Source organism: Ambystoma mexicanum, chromosome 8 (assembly GCF_040938575.1).
Source record: "Ambystoma mexicanum isolate Mex_15411 chromosome 8, UKY_AmexF1_1, whole genome shotgun sequence".
NCBI classification, from domain to species: domain Eukaryota; kingdom Metazoa; phylum Chordata; class Amphibia; order Caudata; family Ambystomatidae; genus Ambystoma; species Ambystoma mexicanum.
The window spans coordinates 1351465505-1351478900 of NC_090929.1; positions in this window are offsets into that span (position 1 = coordinate 1351465505).

Here is a 13396-nt window from a genome sequence, read left to right on the forward strand (position 1 = left end):
TTTGTTTGAACATTTTGTACAAAATCTGCTAGAGATGGATGCTTATTTTGGACACTTGTATTTTGATTTGCTTTATTTCTGCGTTGCTTTCTACAGAGTTGCTTTTTGGTAGGCATTCTTTGGGGTCTGTTGGAGAAAAATAGAAAGTGTGGGTTGGGCTGTTGGGCTGTTGTGCAGTGTATGCGTGCTTTGTGCATGAGTGTCTGAGTATGATGGTAAGTATGATTGTGCAGGTGTGTGATTGTGCAATGGGCAGCTACATCAAGTTGGGAAGGCTATTCTTGAATGTGTGTGTTAATATACTGGGCTTCAAATGACAATATAAAGTATGGAACTGGTAAGGGGAAGCACTAATACTACATCTAATGGTAAAGGGTTAATATTATTGTTTCTTCTACAATACTAAAATGCTATGTGTTTGAGTAACAGATAGAACATTATGTTAGTTTTGTACTTACATGTTTGTATGGAAAAAGTAGGTTTCTTCTAAGTCCTTGTTCGTGCATCAGACTCTGCTGCTTTTTGGGAGAGTGGTCTTCACTGAATTTGTAAAAGAAAGAACTTAGTGAATATGTGTTTTTATAGAACTTGTGTTAATGTAGACATTGTTTTGCACTTTCCTTTGCCTATGTGCATCCTGTATATTTTATTTATAATCTGTTAGTTGAATGTTTTTCAAATGAGTATAATAGTAAACATATAGAGTACACTTGTTTTTTTAATATTATGTTAATGGATATTAAGAGATAGAAGAAATAATCATATGCATATTTTGCTATTTTTACAGGGTAAATTGCATAGATTGTACATAGAAGCATTCAATGTATGGTTTTGTGAAGGTGTGGGAAATAAAGCAAAAGGATTTCATATAGAAGCAGCGGTGTTGTTTGATCTGGGAGCCTTTGTAATGATATTGTGTGTGTGTGCTTGAATGAAGATGTATGTACCCATCCTGGCTGCGTGTTATTTTATAATACACTGGACAGCCTTTTTCATAATTATACTGTTATTTTTCCCATCTTATAATATGAATCAATATTTTTTTTTATATAGGTGTGTATGTAAACAAAAATTTAGAGAGCTGAACATTTTGAAATTGACACTTCATCATAGCAGATGGGAGAAATGACAGTAAGTTCATTTTACAGTTTATACAGGATAAGTGGCCGTTACATATTTTTATTTATTTTATTTTACATTTTTAAAGCGTTTACATAGCCCACGGGCATCGAGGTGCTGAAACAAGAATTGCTTGTTTTTTAGTTGCATAATTATTTTGTAATTATTTATAACATGCTTTAACACCCAGAGGTTTCTAAGCACGGACCTGGGGATCTAATCTGTGTTGCTTTGTGTCGTTTTGCTTTTCAAGGTGTGTACGTTGCCGGTGAGCTATGCTCCCGGGATATATTGTATTACTAGAAGAGGTGTACATGTACTGTGTAGAAAATATTCATACCTGTAATCTGTGTTCATTCATGTGGATGTGCGTGAATCTGCAAGTAGAAATCTTGGGGAGTTTTATAGTAGTTGTTGCTGTAGGTCCTTTGCAGTCACAGCCAATTGTACTGAGAGTGTTAAAGTGCTGATCTGTGATGACAGAGTTAGATGTAGTGTTCTTGGATGTGATTGGTGGATGATTGTGTGACTGCTCAACAGTAGCCAATGAGGAAGTGGTGCAGAGAGTGCAGTGGAAAGGGTAGAAGGGTTGCCCTAGTGTTACTTACCTGCGGTTGCTCTCAGACAGGACAAGCCACATCCAGGGTTTCCGAGCATGAAGTGGGAGTGTATTTTGAAGATTAGCCGAATCAGGTGTTGAGGTTCTGCTTCATATTGAGAGGGGCTATGTGTAGTGAAGATGGCGGAGGTTCAGAAAGTCAGGGTGTTGGTGGTTGGAGATATGTTTGTGAATGGTTTGGAGCACTATGCTAAATCTAGGAATGTGGCTAACCATTTTGACACAAAAGGAGTGGATGTGCTGTGGAGCACTGGGCCTGATTTGAATTTGCCGGCAGTTCTAGTAGTTTGTCAGGATATGGCTAGGTTTCATAGTCCACATGTAGTTGTCCTACACTGTGGTGCTGTACTCTTGGGCTATGTCAGTGCCCCTACTTTGTTGCAAGATCTGCAAAACTTGGTTCAGGCAATCATGAAAGTCCTTCCAAATGCCAAGGTTATTTTTTTCTGTTTTGTTACCTAGAGCAATATGGGACAATAGTTATGTTTTTTGACCTCAGCAAAATATTGCTAGGTGTGCAACCAACCGAGGCATGTTTGCCTTCATGCTTAGAGCTGTTATTTTCTTTTGTAATTATGAGAATATTGATTCTGGTAATGTTGTTTATTTTAAAGAAGATGGCATTTCTTTATCTTTTATGGGAAATGCCATGTTGTTTGAAACATAAGGGTTGCCGTGGAGAAGCTAATGTGAAGATTTTATGAGGAAAATAAGAAAAAAAATAAAAGGTGTTTCTGAAGCATCTGCAAAAAAACCAAAAAAAGGCTCTTTTCAGAGCCAACCTCAAAGGGGAAATGGGGCACACTATTTAAATTTTCATTCCCCACGCTCAGGTTTTTCGATTTGTCCGTGGACAGCACGGTTGTCTGCGGATAGTGCGTATTACATACAGGGATTTTTGGGTTGAGAGACGTTCAAATGAAACTGAGCATAGCCAGGGATTGGTCAATAAAGTTTACTGGGAGTGTTGTGTAAGGAGAGAGTTTGTCAGTAGGTCTTTTACCTGAAAGAAGAGCAGATAGCTATGGCAGTGTGTTTCAGAAAGCAGATTGTTTGGTTTTTGGGAGATTCATGGATAAATTGGTTGGAGGTGCACGCTAATCGCTGTAGAGTGGTACCTATTTGTGCTTCTTTGGTGACACAGCATCATCCAGACATTATTATTATTAATCATTGTGGAGGGAACAATTTAAGACATGTGTCTGGAATCTCTATGCAATTTGCAATGAAACAAGGACTTGGGAAAGTCATGGACATGTATCCAAACTCCGAGTAATTTTTTCCTGTGTAGCACAGAGAAAAAGATGGCTGCGTTATTTTTCATTTGGTCTACAAATGGAGAACGCAAGGCACAATGTTAACAAGGCTGTTTGTGCCTTTTTGAGAGATGTTGGTATGTCCTCTTTTCAGAATGAAAACATTATGTTTTGTAGCACACTCATTATTCACAGAGATGAAGCACATCTTATTTATGCCGGCAATCAGATTTTTCTTTGAAATATACAAAATGCATTGCAATCTTTTTTGGAATTACAGCAATCCATTTTGCAGTAGGTGTTGACTGTTTGAACTTTTTGAAACACAAAAAAAACCACAAAAAGGCTCTTTTCAGAGCCACCACTTCCTCCCAGAGAAAAGTGCAATGGTTGTGACAGGGCAGCACTGCACAGAATTTAGATGTCAGCGGACTTCTAAAAATGCACAAGGACCTGCACTATTTATTTGTCACTTCTGTTTTTAAACTGTGAAAGGCGACTCTGAAAAGAGCCTTTGGTTTTTTTGTTGTTTTATATTTTTTAGTTTTTTTAAAACATGACACACAAGGAAAGAAGGGGAAAGGAGGGTAATAAAGGGGCACCAACCACAGGGATAAGAAAGGGAAGGTGGAGAGAGGAAGATGTAGGGTGGGTCTTACTCAGGTAGGCCGCAGACCTTCTGATGCTCCTTGACTGCAGTCTCGAAAGCAGTCCAAAGTTTCTCCCCCCTGCAGAGTACTGCATCGCGGTACATGCACAATATTGTGACCCTCGAAAGGTAAGGGTCAACAGAATCATGAATGGCCTGTGAGGCAGCTGGAGTGATGCACTGTCCCACAGGAGTGTCTTTTGTGGTGACAGGAGTGGAAACAGAGGACGCTGCAGAGAAACTCAAACTACTATGTTTATCGCAAGGTACAACCTTACGAATAGCCCACCATGGAATGACTTTAGGTGTTGCTTCATTGATGTAGTACCAAAACTATATGAACCAGGCTTGCCACGACTCAGCACCATGTGGCACTGAGTGCATATTACCATGTTCGCTTGAGCTTTTGACCTTTCATTAATGGTGGTAAATAACCGCCACACCCAAGACTCAGGATGAGTGCTAGTAGTAGGGAGTTCCACTACATCATCCTCTACAATCTCTTCATCCGTCTCCTCTGCATCCTCACACCTGTTCCCCTCTGCAGGCCCTTAGGGGCGTGGTGGTGGTGGAGAAAGTGGGGGTGCTGATGCGGAGGCAGTAGCAGCAGAAGCAATTTGGGATGCCACCTGGAAGGTTAATAATCAGGAACTAGGAATCAGGAACCAAGAACAGCAACCTGCACAATTGTCCTGTTGTAAATCTTGGAAATCCAAAAGCAGAATGAGGATCAGCTCTGGGGTGTGGCCTTTTATAGTGGTGCTGGGGCGCACTTCGCGGATGCCCGTGCCATCCACGACCACTTCGAACACCAAGAACGGGCTCAAAAAGTTCCAAAAAGTACATAGATCGGCAGGGACATTGTCTGGGACATGTGCAATGGTGAACTCTTACTGTAAAATACCTTGGATTGTTCAAAAAAGCACTTTGTTAATGTTCAGGGGCCCGGGCAGTGTCCGCAAATCAGGACACATGCTCAGCGTGGGTGCGGTCACATGATGACGTTGCGTACACATTTCCAAATGGGAAGGCTGTACGCAGGACACCAAATGCGCAGTGACGGTTTTGTGCTTGCGTGCGGGTATACTACAGACTGTGTTCTGGTCCCCGAACTAATTAAAAGTGTGACACACGTGTGGCGGACAGTTGCACAGAGGCACGATGTTCATATGACCCAAGTGTGTGATGCGCATGTGCGCAGGTTTTCTATGAACAATGCTGAAATCCCCAAATAAAATAAATGTGCGTCAAAACTTTGCGTATAGGCGGACGGGATATGTGTTCTACAGATATATTCATTCTGGTTGTGGAAAATTATGAACAGCGGGGGTGTTATTAGGACACCCCTTTTTTGGGTGATTGCAGAGAGGCGGACATCTTGCGTGTTATAAGGACACCTCCATTTTAATTACGGACAGTGCAAACAGGTATATTGTCCTTAGGACACCCTAATTTGGGTTAATTGCGGACAAACGGACATCTTGTTTGTTCTGAGGACATCGCATTTCAATTATGTTGGTTAATTGAGGGCACCCGGGACAGCAGCGCTGTCGGCGGACACCCTAACTGCCTTTTTAAAAATAAATAAGACACAGGCATATACTAAGAACACACTTAAAATGTTATTATTGTTTAACAGTAGAAAAAATAGGAAAGAGAGGGGGAAGCAGAAACTGAAATACTGGGGAATTAGGGGTTTGGACATGATGTATGGGAGGGGAGGAAGGGATGGAAGTCTCATCATAATGTTTTTCTTGGTGAGGAGGATTTGGGGATAGTTGGCTGGGACATGGAGAGGGGGAACAGGTATATATGGTACATTGGTATTTAATGTTTTGTTTAATGTGGTCCACAACACACTCTTTTAGTTGATTGAAGTGTTGCATTAACAAATCCATTTTTAGTTCCATTCGTTTCAGAGGATCTTCTAATATCTCATTTGGTATATTATTTTTATTGGTTGTCTGGTCTGTCAAAAAAAATGTATTAAGTATTAATTGGCTTATATAGAGAAATGTTGTGTCTACCATTATTATCACTGTCTTTTTTCACAGCTTTTTTCGAGGATATTATGGACTATAGATAGCCGAGGGAATGTGTAGTTCAGTGCCCACGGTTACACTTTTTTAAAAAGTTCCTTTGAAGATATTTTAACAGCTCTAGTGACATCAAGAGATCCACATCTGTGGCCATGGCCAGTGACATGATTACCATCCAGGTATCCCCTCCATGCTGTAACTAGGACGAACACTCTTTAGCTTCAAGGTGAGGAAAGGGCCAAGCTCTTCAGGCTATAATGCTGGATAAATGAGCCAAAGTTATAAGACCACTGAAAGAAATGGGCCGGCCCTTTCCTAGTTTTGAAGCTAAACAGGGGCAATCAAGCTTTGAAGCTAAGAAGGGTCAGTCCTGGTTACTGCATGGATGGGCGACCAAAGGGGTATCCAAATATTTTTTTTAAACCGTGCTACTATCATTCCTTGAAAGATTTGCGCTCAGACACCATTTTTTGCCTTTTGCTGAATTGCATTCTAATATGCGTAGTCTCCCAGTCAATAATAATTAAAGACATTATGAGGGTAATTCATAGAATTTCGCAAAAAAGTGGCGCACGCGGATGGCGCACAGTGTGCCCCTGCGAATGTCTGCGCCAGCCGTGTGCGCTAAAATCGATTTCCGCGCACAGCGTATTCATGGATTTTAGACAGCGTATTCATGGTTTTTAGCCCCCAAAAGCAGCCGTGGCGCAGAGTGGCGCAGCGAGCCTGCAGCAGTGCCAGTCACGCCCTCAAGAACGCCCTCGTGCACCTCGTGCAAGCAAAAGCCATCAAAATCCCCAAAACATTGCAAAGGGCTGCGCCAACCCTGGACCAGTTTACCAGACTGCCAAACAGCAAACGCCAAGCGGGGAACGTGTATTACGGGTTTCGCAGTAACTTACACACGCGAAAGGGCCTGTGCGTGTGGGGTACGTGTATTTCAGGGGTGCACGGGAAGTTCCACACGCGATTGGGTTGGTTACGCGTATTTCAGGGGTGCGCGGGAAGAATCACATGCGATTGGGCTGGGTACGTGCATTTCAGAGGTGCGCGGGAAGTCTCACACGCAATATGCCCTGTGCGAGTGGGGTACATGTATATCAGGGGTGCGCGGGAAGTACCACATGCGATTGGGCTGTGTACGTGTATATCAGGGGTGCACGGGAAGTTCCACACGCGATTGGCCTGTGTACGTGCATTTCAGGGGTGCGTGGGAAGTTTCACACGGGATTGGGCTGGGTACGTGTATTTCAGGGGTGCGCAGGAAGTTCCACACGCGAATGGGCTGTGTACATGTTTTTCAGGGGTGCGCGGGAAGTTTCACACGCGATTGGGCTGGGTACGTGTATCTCAGGGGTGCGCGGGAAGTTCCACATGCGAATAGGCTGGGTAGGTGTATTTCAGGGGTGCGCGGGAAGTTTCACACACGAAAGGGCCTGTGCGAGTGGGGTATGTGTATTATGGGGGTGCGCGGGAAGTTCCACATGCGAATGGGCTGTGTATGTGTATTTCAGGGGTGCGCGGGAAGTTTCACACGCGATTGGGCTGGGTACGTGTATCTCAGGGGTGCGCGGGAAGTTCCACACGCGAATGGGCTGGGTACGTGTATTTCAGGGGTGTGCGGGAAGTTTCACATGTGAAAGGGCCTGTGTGAGTGGGGTACGTGTATTACGGGGGTGCGCGGGAAGTTCCACATGCGAAAGGGCTGTGTATGTGTATTTCAGGGGTGCACGGGAAGTTTCACACGCGATTTGGCTGGGTACGTGTATCTCAGGGGTGCGCGGGAAGTTCCACATGCGAATGGGCTGGGTACGTGTATTTCAGGGGTGCGTGGGAAGTTTCACACGCGATTGGGCTGGGTACGTCTATTTCAGGGGTGCGCGGGAAGTTCCACATGCAAATTGACAGTGTGGGTCCTCCTGGGTGTCCCCCCACCCCCTCCACGGCCCCTGCAGGCAGCCCACACCACAGGGGACTACCCTGCACCCCTGGCCATGCCCTCCAGCCAAGCCACATGTCATGTTGCAATATAATCACCAACCCATGTCCCCCAGCAGCCCCAGCAGTGTGGGGCACCTGCCAGCAGGCCCCCACTCATGTCCCCCAGCACCCCCGCCCCCAACAGTGTGGGGCACCTGCCAGCAGGCCCCCACTCATGTTCCACTCATGTCCCCCAGCACCCCTGCCCCCCAGCAGTGTGGGGCACCTGCCAGCAGGCCCCCACTCATGTCCCCCAGCACCCCTGCCCCACCCCTGCCCCCAACAGTGTGGGGCACCTGCCAGCAGGCCCCCACCAATGTCCCACAGCCAGCACGTCATCACAATCTAGATCCCTGGCCCTCATGCCCAGCCTCCACAGGCCAAAGACCCACCCAAGTATTGCATACACCCACATAGAAATGCCAGTCACATGATACAACCCCAATGGCAAGAATCCAAATGAACACATGTCCCACCCACACACACAATGAGTGCAAGTGAATGTCAAAACCCATATCATGACATGCATGAAACCAATGACACAATACCACTAATAGAAGTATCAAAATGAATATATTAAATAAAACATGAATGTAAAACAACAGAAACACACAACAATGGGAATAAGAAAATAAAAGGTCCATGTCCGATAATAAATGCAAAACAAGAAATCATAATCAAAAGAAAAACAAAATGAAATGTTGTCCAAAGCCACAGTCCAAAAAATGAAAATCCAAGGGAAAAACCAAAGTAAAAACCATTGCTCCATGGTGAACACATAAAAAATCAAAAAATAGAAGAATCCATTGGCAAACTATGTACATCAGAATAATCCAGGGTCCATGAGCCCAACTCAATAAATGAAACCTACAAAAAAATACTACCTAATGTAAAAACTATACACAAAAATGTGGTCCATACAACAAGCGGTCCAAAATAAGAAAAAAACAAAAGGAAACCTAATACTTATCAACTAACTAACTATTTACAAGGGTAGCGGGCTAGTCTGATGGCTCACTTCTGGATGTTCCCGGGCAGGGCATCATCGAACTCCTGCTTGATGTCCCGGTGGCGGTCCTCTTCCATGTCCCTGAGGGTTTGCAGGGACGATGACATCCGGACCCCCAGGTCTCTGCGAATCTCCTCGAGGCACTCGGCACGCCTCAGGGCCCTCTGCATGGAGTTCTCCGCCCTGACCATCGTGAGCCATGCCTCTTCTGTCCGCTGCCGCTGGCCGAATCGCTCCCACACAGAAGACACTTCACGTCCAGGGTTCTCCTGCCCTCTGGCCGATGCCTTTCCCTCCGAAGTTGATGGCCCCGAGCCATGATGCCTCCCACGTCGAGCCTGCCGCTGCCTCTGATGCCACTGCCTCTGCCAGCACGACGGCATCCAAGCTGATGGAATCCACCGATGCCGTCGTGCACGTGCCCTACCCGATGATGCCGTCACATCCTCCATCTGCTGGGGTCCAGTTGCTGGTGTGTCCACCCCTGCTGGACCTCCGACTCCCGACTGTGGCAGGGATGGGATCCCCACCGAGCTGGCTGCCTTGGTCGGGGCAGGTCCACTGGGGGCCCTGGTGGCATCTGGGCCGGAAGATGGCATGGAGTACGACTGGCGCATAGCCTCCACAGAGGAGGAGAGGGTCGCCAGAGTGGCTGACACATGTAGGAAACCCCGACCATGGTTGTTCCCAACTGGGCCACGTCGGCACCGTGCTCTTCGTGATGACGTGCATGCTCCCCCCGGAAAGCATGCACGTCATCACGAATGACACCCGCGCGCAATGCAACACCAATCAGGACCTTCTCCATACGGCCAGGGGTCCCCTAGTCCACAGGTAGAGGAGTGTCAAATGACATGGACATCCCCCCTACCTGCGGACGGGCCTGGGATGGGGCATCCCTGCTGGTGCATGGTGGTGCAGTCACAGTGTCAGGGACAGTGACATGCACAGGCCCCTCCGTGGCGACCTGTGCTGCCTCCTGCCCCTGGACTGCACCACTTGCACCAGCAGGGATGCCCCCACCAGGCCCCATGTATGGCTCAGTAGCGGCCTCCTCCTCCTCTGTGGAAACCACCAACCTGGATGGCTCCACAAAGTCTTCCGCTGTTGCAAGCCCCTGTGGGGGCTCACCCACCCCTTCCGCTGCAGCCGTGGGGGCATCCCCGCCGCTTGGCTCCACAGCGCCGTCTCCGCCCTCTTCTTCACTTGCCGCTGTGTAGAGGGAGACATAGAACACAAGCATCAGGGTACTGTACAAAGGTCCCCTAGACAGGGAGCAATAGCAGATGAGTGGCACTGTCAAACATCACTTCCAACATGTTCCTCCACAACACATGGGTCGGTGCAGGCAAAACACATGCAGTAACAGGCATGGCACATGCTATGGACATTAGCATACATGTCCAAGGGACTCTTGAAACATACAATGTTGGTTTCGAACTCACATGCATCATGGGTCATGCCTATCACATGCACACACTTCACCGTAGTTTCATCCATCTGGACTCCTACACCCCAGACACAGTGGATACAAGGTTGACTAGGCTGCATCAGTGAATCTGAACATTGTCACAGACATGTGTCATGCATCCATGCCATTTACAAGTCACAGACATGCAGGTCAGACACACAGACATGGACACCATACATGTACATGGCATCAGCACCCATCCCTCACCCCCACCCATTACCAGGAACAGAGACTGGCATGCTTTCATGTGTCCATTCTGCATTGATCTCCCCATGTTGCATTTAAACACATGCACCAACCATGTGGTTCACACATTACTGGCCTCACATGCATGACCATGATGTCCCTGCACACACACATACGTACATGGCCTTTGTCACACATACAGGCAAGCATCAGACAACCAGCACACTGCAACATGCCCTGTCTCACACAGCAATGCTTGGCCACTTACTGCTCAACTCCGGACGGGTCTGCCCCTCAAGGATCTGGGCGTGGAGCGCTGGGCATACGCGTTCCAGGACCCTCAGCTGGATGGTACTCATGGTGCCCCGGCCCCCCTCCACGAGGCGCCGGGCCTTCATGATGGTCCTGGATCTCAAGTCCTCCCAGCGCTTCTTCAATTGCTTGATGGTGCGGGTTGCCATCCCCCCTGCGTTCATGGCAACCACAAAGTCGTCCCAGATCCTGTCCCGTCCATCCTTGTTGGTGCATGATGATCCGAAGAGGGCATCATAATGCCCCAGGACATGCTCCACCAGGACACCAACTTCCTTCTGACTGAAGCTGGTGGCCCTCTGCCCCTATGGCTGGGGGTCGCCAGTGGTCTCGGATGGTGTTTGCCCCGACATGGCGACCCCCGAGGCAGGAGTGGGTGGGCAACTGGGTCCTGGGGCTGTGCTGTGGAGCGATGGTATCCCAGTCGGGAGTCTTCTGTTCCAGCAGGGCTGGACACAGCAACTGGACCCCTGCAGATGGCTTATGTGCAGGCACCAAATGGCAGGGTACAGTGGCAGCAGGCAGGCAGGCAGGCATGCAGCAGCAGATGGCTCGTGGGAGGCTATTCGGGGCTCTGGGGGGCAGTAATTCGGCATTTTGGGCAGGAGCGTGGTCTTCCGTGTGCTTACGCGTGGTCAGCTTGATACAGAGTTATTTGGCACATGAAAATGTTGCACGTCTGCGTGCGAATCGAGGAAAGGCCCTCAGCGCATAAGCGCGTCAGCACGCGTACGCGATTTCATTGGACCAAAGGCCCTCACAGCGTAAGCGCGTCTGTGACATGCGCGCACGGGCGTTTCCCTGTACCCGGGTGCATGTAACACGTCTGAGAACTGCACGTCCGAGTGTCAGCTCGTGTAAGTGGAGTGTCGGGGAGAAGCTGGATCCCCCCCCCCAGGGCAGTGGGGGGCCAGCAGCCATACCCTCACCAGCTATGGGAGGCCCCAACACCTCCCATATGGCCCCCAGAAATGCAACAGAGTCCCAAGCAGGCAGCAGCATGTTTCAAATTGCATTTATTTCTAGGCAAAGAAAAAAGAAAAAAAAACCAAAGAAAAGCACAGAGCATCGTGCATCGCGAGTTCAGGCGCCGTTTTCCCCGGGGCTGTCTTGCAAGTAAGTTTTATAATCACACTGCAGGCTGACCTCACAGAATTGGATCAGCTCCCAGAAACCTATCTCCTCCTGTTATTGGCTGCAAAGTGGTGGGTTACATATGTAGCCCTTATAGAGAGCCTGATAATTGGATATTAACCTCCTGCGTCAGTGGGTTGATTTAGCTGTGCCAGCCCCCATTACCTAATTCTAATCTTGTTGCAATGTGACTTTGTTCCCATAACTTTTAGCTGAACAAGCAGTTCGCACCTGGGCTCTGGCTTGTTACAAGTTATGTTTCAATGTTGTGCGTGTCCTTGAGAAAATGTCTTACTTTCCCAGAAAGAAAAAAAGCACACTGGGTTGCCGTGATTTATTCGCATTTGTGGATAATTAAAAAATGTCTGTCTGCAGAAAACAATTTTATCTTGAATTTGCGGCCTTGGCAGTTCGAATGTTTTGCGAGGATGTTGATAAGGCTCCCGCAGCCAGTGTTCAGTGAGTGAAATGACCTTAGCTGTAATTTTCCTGAAACATAGCTTTACACTGTGCATTTAGACCATGTTAATTCATATAGGCATTTGCAAGCCTTTAAACAGGGATTTTTGTGTTTGTAGATTCTGATATTGAAGCATTGATTCTAATGTAGCATAGAAGTTGCACTGTTGGTGAAGTGGGTGTGTTTCAGCATATTTGTCACCCATGGGTGCGCTGGGGCCTGGTTCAAATGATAAGTGCGCTCCTTGTTCTTCCTGGTGTTCTTCTATGTATGCGCTTGGGGTGCGGGGGCATGGATTTGGTCTCGATTTTCCCTCTTCAGTCCCCCCTCTGGTCGACTTTGTCGACCACACCACCAAGCAACATTCACCTCCTTCCGGTCTGCATATCTTTGTCAATTCCTTGAAGTGTCCATAATTTTCTGCATGGTTGTTGATGAACAGTACATATAGGAGTGTTCTCCTTCTGTGTTCCACCGCACTCACTTCCCTTCGTACTTCCTCTGATCACAGGGAGTGGCCACCTTTATTACTGCTGGAACCATGTTGCGCACCGCTATCTTAGTCCGGCTCTTCCTTTCACCATGTCTCTTATTTCAATTACAATGTCTTCTTCTGTTGTTCTCTTGCAATGTATCTCTATCTTGCACAATGGTGCTGTGCTCGGTACTCGTCCTTCCGTTATCACCTTCAAGCAACCAGGCAGTCATGATGTCATCCATTACCATGCAAGCACTAGCTAGTTCTTTGCTTTCTCTTTTCAGATGCATTTTTTGCTGATCATTTTTTGGTATGCTGGTACTTCACCCACTCATCCTCCTGTCTCGCTCGAGAAGTAATTCCCCCCTCTTTTTACTTCTCTGTCTGTTTCTCTTCTTCCGTTGTTTTCCATTTTGGTGAATGTGTCACTCTTCACATCTTCCTTGGTCATCACCAACAAGGGCATGCTGATGCGCACCAATGAACACTCTCCTCCCCAATTCAGTGGTAGTTTCTCTTGGTCTTTGGATACATGTGCTCAATAGTAGTCCATAAGCAGTGATGTTCCTGCTCTCATCTCGCAACTTCTCTCAACCTTCTTGCATCCAGCATGATTGTCCACTTCTTGTCACTGTTGTGCTGGTAACATAACGTTGGTACCTTAACAGTATACGTCCTTCTTTA